A 6,362-nucleotide genomic window follows, 5' to 3' on the forward strand; every position below is an offset into this window, starting at 1 on the left:
CCTCCTTGCACAAAGGCGGAGGTAGCGGTCCTGCTGCTGGGTTGTTGCCCTCCTACTGCCTCCTCCATGTCTCCTGATGTACTGGTCTGTCTCCTGGTAGCGCCTCCATGCTCTGGACACTGACAGACACAGCCAACCTTCTTGCCACTGCTCGCATTGATTTGCCTTCCTGGATGAGCTGTACTACCTGAGCCACTTGTGTGGGTTGTAGACTCCGTCTCATGCTACCACTAGAGTGAAAGCACCACCAGCATTCAAAAGTGACCAAAACAACATCAGCCAGGAAGCATAGGAACAGAGAAGTAGTCTGTGGTCAGCACCTGCAGAACCACTCCTTTATTGGGGTGTCTTGCTAATTGCCTATAATTTCCACCTGTTGTCTATCCCATTTGCACAACAGCATGTGAAATGGATTGTCACTCAGTGTTGCTTCCTAAGTGGACAGTTTGATTTCACAGAAGTGTGATTGACTTGGAGTTACATTGTGTTGTTTAAGTGTTCTCTTTATTTTTTTGAGCAGTGTATTTGTTACAGGATGTTATTGACCCATCTGATTTTGAATGTCCTTTTCTTAGTACTTGACTGGACCTTTTACAGTGCCACATTGGTTTTAATTGAGTTCTTTTACATTTCCCAATGGTGTGTATTGAGAAATGTAGTTCTGTAGAATTTATTTAAATACCTTCCATTAATTCTCTGTGCTTTTGCCAGTGAATAATTGGCAATAAGTGATTGCAGACTTTTTTCCATTTCTGAGTGTCCCTGCTACGTGATGGTTTAACTTCCAAACCTGCTTCATGCATGTACAGCACTACCACCAGCTTCTGGCCATTTAACATCCATGAAACTGTAAGGTTGATTGGCATTTCTAAGCAAAGGAGAATATATTTGCAATTATGGTTGCTTTCTATTTTTGTGACCCACAGAAGAATTCTATGTATTTCAACCATTTGTATCATGTATTCACATGCACAATTTTATAATTAGTTTTTAGATCATTACAGTTCACAAAATATCCACCACTGTTTCCAACAACGGTTACATTGTCTTGAAAGGAAGCTTTTTTAAATGTATTCTTTTAGGGTTTTTATTAGTCTTTTGATAGGTCTTACAATGGTTGTTATGCCTCTGCTTGAAAAGGAAGTTCTCAGGGTTGAGAGCACCATCGCATAATGTTTGTCTAGGGGCTCAATACATCGCAGGTTCTCCGTCTTCACCAGCTAGAGTCACATTTCTTGCTGCAAGGAAAAAAAAATGTGTTCAACTGTATCTTACTGGCTGGGTACAATTCAAAGGTAAGAGCCTTCAGGAGATGGCGGCGGCGAGATACTGGCACTGGGAACTATAATTCCAGGCCACAAAAGGAAACTGTAGACAGCAATGACCTTGCTGAAACAAGCTGCCTCCATCTGTTCTGTAGTAATATCAGATGGCCAGTAGGTGGGGATGTTGTACTGTTGATATTCTTCTTTCCGGAAGTCTGGACTTTAATTCTCTATATTAAACTGTTTATCTAAAATCCACACACCTCCAAAGCCTCTCAAATGTATTTGGCATTCTTTTTGTCGTTTTGCTAATTGCAGTACATTCTCTGTTGTATTACATTTTGTGTGGGCTTGCTGCAGAGGTGTTCTTTGCAATTCCCTTTTTTTTTTTCCTGTTCTGCAAAGGTTTACTGTTCACTCAGAGCAGGTTGTGACTGCTTTATACTCCCCCCCCCCCCCCCCCCCCGGCTCTTGAAGGGTTAATGCCCGTGGGCTATGAATTCCCCGGTTTAGTTTTATTTTTACTGTATTTGCTCGGCTTTCTTTTCATTTAACAATCATCAGTCTCTGATCTAAATTAAAAAAGAAGCTAAGAGCATTAAATTCTTGTCCTTATGTAGGCATTCGAACACGGCATTGTAAAGGGATCTTACCTGTCATTTATGTGAGTACAACGATAAATTCCTGTGAATGTCTGTCCCAATGGAATCTGCAAACCAAAGCATCAATATACCTAATGAGAAAAAAAGTCAAGCACTTAAAGGCACGCTCCAATAGATTGTTAAACAATTTAGTGAATATACCCAAAGGAAAACAATTTAATTATGCATTTTTTTTAAACTGGGGGTATATCTAAAAACTGTTTACAAAAGCTGCAGTTCTAGTGTCTGCAGCCTTTGCAAGCCCTCCCCTTCTTCCCCAGTCTTGTTGTCCAATCACAAACTTCCCAATTCAGCTCCACAAGATGTTTTTGCACTGCAGTTGTTCTTAGTAATTCCCTAAACTACCAGAACGTAACAGGGCTGGGTGTCTGACAGTCAGAATGGGGGCGTGGGTGGGTGGGGGGGGGGGGGGGGGGCGGGTGAGAAGGGTGTAACAAAGTTAATTTATCCCCCTAAGGACACATGACATGTCTGACATGTCATGATTCCCTTTTATTCCAGAAGCTTTGTCCTTAAGGGGTTAAACTGAAATCTGTAGTTTTTGTAAAATGAAAATAAGAGGACACACTCTTCACACATAAAGCACTTCAGCAAGTTAAGTGCTTTATGCATGTGGGGTGTCCCTTTAACTAAAAACAGACAGCAGAAAACACCACCTGTAAGCATTACACCAATTATTTCATGTTCATTATATTTGCTTGTAAATATATCCGTGAATAGGGCATGCAACAACCATATAGATCACTAGTGCAGTATATTTAATTCACAAAAAAATAATAATTGATGCACTCACACTTTTAGGAGCTTATTCTAAGCATTCTGTAATCAGCTTCAGCGGTATAATCCCTGTCTTGGAATATGTGAGTGTGATTAGGACTATTGGCGGTGATACTCAACAGCATTTGTAAAATAGTAACACAGGGAGAACTCTATGGTGAAGTATATCTATTATAACCCAACAGCACTAACATCTATATGACAGTACACTCACATATTATTGAGCTTTTTCTAGCTCAAGGGTGACAGCATAGAGTGGTATAAACCATACTCCATGATATAGATGTTCTAAGTGTCCTTAGTGTGAAAATGAAAAATAGAAAACGTATATAGAGCACAATGACTGTAGTGTAATATTAAATATTATAGGCTCCTACTTACACCTTAGAGAGCAGTGGATCTACACAGATTCTGCAGAATAGAATGTATTTTATAAGGTAAGCTTGTTTTGGAAGTGCCCTCTTCACCTACTATATTAGTACGTCAATCACGTTTTGTTAGAATTAAGTTTTTGTCTTGTTTATCTAGTTAAAGCACTGCGGAATTTGTTGGCGCTATATAAGTAATTGTTTCCGCCTCACCAAGGAATATAGGTGATGGAACCTCCCACTGCAGCAGCAAGGAAGATCAAGGAGAAAAGTCAGCAATGTTACTTTATTAAAATAATAAACAAAGTAACAAATAGTAATAAAATCCAACACTAACGCGATTTGCCGTCAAAAATTTTTTTTTTGTTTTTTTAAATTGTCACTTTCAAAAAGCTATTTTTAATGGTGAGACCAGTAACTGCACGGTTTAACGATGACATAATCTTTACATTGATCTATAAAAAAGCCAAAATAGAGCATAACTAATATTCCCTTCTGCACAATTTACAGTTTAGTGAAAAGAGAGTTGTAACTTTTTTTGCCAAACTAGCCGAATTTAAAGAACATTCTTCAAACTGAACTACTGTGACCTGGAATTCTAAATGAACGTATTTGCAATTCCTGGTTTAGTGATGATAGATATGTGTTTAAAGGCTTGTGGCAAATCCAAAGATAAATCATTTTGTTTACCACTACAATTTGAAAATGATTGTCAAGTGTTTAAATATGAAAATGTCACGAACTACTGGTGAAAACCAGATTTTTAATTTTGTCATATTAAAACTGTCCCAAACATTTAACACAACATATGTATAATAAACACATCTTACCTGTGACGCCATTTGTGAAAGCAGGATTGAACCCTTAAACCTCTGATTTCTAGCATGGAGGGCTCCTAGCCTGAGATATGCACGGTGTCCCCTTCACAAAAAGGGGGCTAATACCACAACACGTGGGGACTTCTGGGTTATTCTGTATATGCTCGTTCACTACATCTATCATAGGTAACTTGCTGTCTAATTTTACATAGCTGCCCAATCAATAAATGTTTAATGTAAACTTAGGTCAAAAAGTGAACTGGTGGCTTGGGACATCAGATAGATTTATCTCTGTGCTTTAAACTCACATTATTTTTTGCCTAGATTAGGTTTTTTTAATAAAACTAGCAAAATCTGTCAGCACCAAAGTAGCTGTTTAGTAGATAAGGGAGTGCGCTGGATTTTCATTTTTACTGTACTTATTGGCCCCCAGCAGCCCCATTTAAGCATGTTCAGGTGAGTGCAGCCAGACCCTTGTTTTCCTTTAAATTGTGCATGACAGGGGGATTTGCATTGTATTTTACAATTATAACAATTATAATAGTGTTATATGTATTTATCTTAAACACTTCTACAAGCTACTGTTACAAACCAATTACATACGCTGTTAGTTTTACAAGGATTATTTACTAAAGTCAGATTTCGAAGTGAATTGAATGCGAATTTTGATTTTAAAGCTAGAGCAGACGAACTAAAAGCATAGCTGACTTCGAGAATTATTCCAGTTCGGCTATTTTCACTTACATTTTAAATTCACTTTGAATTCACTTTAAATTTAGACTTTTGGGAATAGCCCTGTCAGTGTTCAATGTAACTCATTCATTAAACTGGAAAAAGTGGGAAACTCAAAAAAAAAAACAACAACAAAAAAAATGATTTGAACATGATAAGACCAAACAGTAGAGCTGCGCAAATAGCCAAGTTTGAGAATGTTTCCTCTTTTTTTCACTTTGATGATGTTGGCCTCAAATCCTCGACAATTCCCTTTTTATTGATTGAATTCTTTGCATTTTTGTTACAGCAGTGGATAGGGTTCTTTATAGTAAGAACAATAAAGATGTAGAACTCTCTACCCTAAAATGGTTGTCTTATTATATATTTTTTATTTTCTCACCCGTCCTAGGTGGTATATTTATTCCTCATTCTCTGGTGCTCTACCAGAAGCCTGGGAGTCTGAGGGTTCTGTGTCATATCGTAGCTCTTCCTGGAACTGCACTCTTCTGGACAACGATCTCAGATGTCCCACCTGGAATCTGTTGAAGCCACTTTCCCAACTTGGGAGCCACAGTACTGAGTGCTGATATATACCCTGCCCACCACAAAAATATGAGAACAACATTAACTAAGAGAGGCCTGCTGGCTTGGATGTCGCCTGGATTAACAAGGTGTTAGATGATAGGTAGCCAAGGCAATCTGACAAGTGTGAGACTGGAACAAACCATTGCTGGCCGCCAAGTGAGTACATATATATAAGACAACTTCTTTGGTAGAGAGTTACACACATATATTAAGGCTTAATTTTTTTGTAAAAACATAATCTGAATGATGATGTGGCAATTGTTCCTCGCTTCAAATAGGTTTTTTGCTTTCTTTTGGATAAACATGATAAAAAGATGTGTTTAAGAATTGAACTCAATGGACTTGAGTCCTTTTTTAACATAGATTGCAGTGCACTATTTAACCTAGGTAACACTAGCCCAAGCTAACCTTAAATCTAGCTAAGCCTACAATATAAGCTCAGTAATGTATCCTGGATTTGAACTGCCCTGGCATGACAAAACCAAGGCACCCCATAATCTAAATTTGTTCTCCTTCCCGTCAACACCACACCTCTTCCTGTTTAAGACCAATGCACACTTTGACTGAAAGACACACACTGACACACCCACTCAGGCCCGGACTGGCCATCGGGCATACTGGGCAAATGCCCGGTGGGCCGCGATGGCCGTGGGGCAGAGGCCGCCAGGGAGATCACAGGACCTCCCCTGCCGGTATTTGCAGGGCCGGCCCTATCCGAGCGCCGGCCCTGCAGTAGTCCATGGTGGGCCGGTGGAGAGAGTGGGGGAGAGAGTGAGGGAGCCAGGAGGGAGCCAGGAGAGGACCCGGCGGAGCTCCTACTTACAGCTCCGCCGGGTTCCTCTCGCGAGATTCGGAGCGTTGCCATGGCAACGCTCCAGTCTCGCGAGAGTGAACTCTACCACTCATCACTAGGACCACCAGGGATGGATGCAAGCAACAGTATCCCCCCTCCCAGGCAAAAGGTAAGCAGGGAGGGGGGAAATAATCACATCAGTCACATCAGCCTCACTTGCTCACACACACCCTGCACATTTGGCACTCACAGCACCCTCACTCACTTACACACTGCACCCCTGACACTGACAGCACCCTCACACACACACACACACGCACAAACACACACACACACACACTGCACCCCTGACATTGACAGCACAAACACACACACACACA

The sequence above is a fragment of the Pelobates fuscus genome, chromosome 4 (genome assembly GCF_036172605.1).
Source record: "Pelobates fuscus isolate aPelFus1 chromosome 4, aPelFus1.pri, whole genome shotgun sequence".
Classification (NCBI taxonomy): domain Eukaryota; kingdom Metazoa; phylum Chordata; class Amphibia; order Anura; family Pelobatidae; genus Pelobates; species Pelobates fuscus.